Source organism: Pundamilia nyererei, unplaced genomic scaffold (genome assembly GCF_000239375.1).
Source record: "Pundamilia nyererei isolate P.nyererei 1_Seehausen unplaced genomic scaffold, PunNye1.0 scaffold00029, whole genome shotgun sequence".
Classification (NCBI taxonomy): domain Eukaryota; kingdom Metazoa; phylum Chordata; class Actinopteri; order Cichliformes; family Cichlidae; genus Pundamilia; species Pundamilia nyererei.
In genome coordinates, this window is record NW_005187430.1 from 4052756 (window position 1) to 4055570 (window position 2815).

The 2815-nt window shown below is 41.1% G+C and overlaps 1 protein-coding gene across 1 annotated transcript in view; it reads left to right on the forward strand.

Annotated features, from left to right (window-relative positions):
- The window catches only part of atrn (attractin), a 125759-nt gene that overhangs the window by 63267 nt on the left and 59677 nt on the right, over window positions 1-2815 (forward strand). The gene's annotated exons all lie outside the window — the stretch shown is intronic.

The following is a 2815-nucleotide window of genomic DNA, read 5'->3' on the forward strand; positions in this document are numbered from 1 at the left end:
GACCCAGACAACAAAGTAAAGCTAGTTTTCAGCTACGAGCCCGACACGAACCCGACGTATTAGCCAGAGGTCCCTTTACTACGGTTCGGAGCCGCTGACCTGTTTTCTACACGAGATCGTTGCAAAAAGTGCAGCCTTACCTAATGTCCACCTACTGTTACTCATTTATATTAAGATTTTAACATCTAGTTGGCATTGGTATAGCGAGTAGCCTTCAGTAATAGTAATAAATCACACAGCAATAGTACATTCATGTAGTTGTAAAGTATTCAGAATACATTACTTCTATAATCTTTGGTGGAATACATTTTAAAATTAACCTTCCCAACACTGGGGTGAGGTCTGAATCTGAGGACGGCTCCTGTAATCACAAACAGAACAGAATCATTACAAACTGAAATATAAAGTTTATCTCTCAAATCTGAAATAGAGCAGATCCTTCTCCGTCCTCACACACTCGGGATCTGAAGTTGTTCAGTCTACAGTTCTGCCGACAGCTGTTTATTTTTATTTGTTTTAAAGGCCTTATATACTAACACATTTTCTAATATTATGTTTACCTTTGAGTTGTTGATGCTTTATAAATGGACATCTGCAAAGATGAGATGATGGAGCAGGTTTCAGTTCTGGTTCAGTCTGCTGCTGCATCCTGGTCACAACATACGGAGGTGTTATCAGCAGTGAACAAGAAATATTAATGCTTCAAATTATTTGTCCTAAAGGATGCAAGCTGTACAGAGTACTGCACATGTGACTTTGTGAACATAACTCATTAAAAATAATTCGGACAGTTTTTTAACCTGAATATTTGTAACAAACTCAGTAAAAAGCTAAAATAATCAGAAGAAAAAATGTAACATTTTAACTTAAACTGACAAGCGGAAGTAGTTTGGTTTCAGTACATAAGTATCGGGCTTTGCTCTTTAATCCGTAGCTATTGACTAATGTGGGGTTACTGAAGTGCCAGGTTTTTAAAAGTTGGCGTTAATGTCGTTCCACATGTGGAAAGCGACAGAAAACATGCTGCTGTTTGCACATATTTAATAATCAGCTCTGCACAGCAGCAGAAGCAGAGTCCAGCCTGTTGCTCTTACAGTATAATAAAAGTACAGTAACCGTGGTTAGTCACTGAGCAGCCCGGTGCGTTTCTCTTGATTTCTTTAGTCAGGGTAAATTCATTCACCTGCACGGGTTAGCTAAACGAACTATACAAAACACGTTTCCCCGACAGCCGAGTGCTCATCTTAGCTAGCTAAGGTGAGCACTAGCTAGGTAGCTAGCTAAGGACCTAAATTACGGATTAGTTTACAAACACATTTAACTTACCAAAAATAATGCGGTGGGGCCTCAGGTCCTCCTGTCCGGTAGTCCAATTTACTGAAGAACACCTCAGGCTGTCACTTTGAAATACTCGGTAATGTAAACGCTGGACCTTTCTGCATCTGCCATTCCCGAACAGACACGTGCATGTTTGTCCGTGACCGCAGCCGCGTCGTCAGTGTTTTCTCCAGTCATTGGTCAGCATTATAATATATGCAAATACATGCGGGTCGGAATCCCCGCCCCCCTCCCAGCGCGCCCCCGGACGCCAAAACAGTGCCAGCAGAGTGAAACTGAAAAATGGATTGAAACTGGGAAAAAAAAAATTGTAAGCGTATAAAACAAAAAAATAGTTTCAATTAATTGTTTTTCACTATCAATTTCTTTTCGGTTTCAATACAAGATCTTTCAGTACATTTATTTCAGTTACAATTTTTTTTTTCCGGTTTCGTTTCAAGGTGGCATCGTTCTGATTCCATATCTTAAAGCATCCATAGTTATTTAATCCCTAAAAGTAACTAGACAGAATTACACTAAGTATGAATAGCTGGAAGTAATCAGCCTGTATAGAACTTTTTGTAGGTTGAATAGTTGTACCCCAAATCAAACATTACCACCCACGTGCCAATCGCATGTACGGTTCTAGAGATATGAAGGAAATGGGTGATAACGAGGGGAACTTTAGCTCATAACCTCGTCAGGAAGGTTGCAGGATGCTAAGTGCAGGAGTACAGGGTGTTTAGACAGGGTCCCAAGTTAATAGATATGTGACAAGACCCACTTTGAGAGAGGTTTTTTTTTTTTTTTTGTCAGTCCCGAGTCAACCTACCGTACTTTGGGGGAGTGCATTTCAGGTCATTCTGAGTCAGCTTGTATAACTTTCCTGGGTAGGTTTTGTGAAATCCAGACGGGGCTTGGAGTGGTTATGGTTTGGGAAAAGATGCTGGTAGGGGTCCGGTCTATTGACTGATAATGGTTTGAAATGAAGGGGGACTGGTGATGCACAGGAAAAAGAAGACATTTGTTGTAGAAAGCGTACATTACTTGTTGATGGCTCACAGTCAGTGGCCTATTTGTACCTGGATAAACATCAAATCACTGATTTTTAAAGCATTAGTGGCACATATTGTCCATTATAGTACTCTGTGGTTAATTCCTAAACTGCTCCAGTGTTGGTCGCCTATCCCGATCTGTGCTGATGTCATCGTTTTAAAACTTTTCCCTGACTATACTGGTACCCTGAACTTATCTTCAGTGTTCAACAGTCTGGAGCAAAATGATTACACTGAGGAATCTGTGCTCAACAGTAATCAACGGCAACACATTAGCAATCCAGATGGCGCTGACTCCACAACTAAATTAGACCCCAGGCCGATCCCACAGCACCCCACACCCCCTGTCACCTCACTGTAAAGCCCGGTGCCTTTGGCCTGGTTGAGGTCTGGTGTAAAGACACTGTAGATATTTTTGCAATCTGACCTGTCTGGTTTTTTTT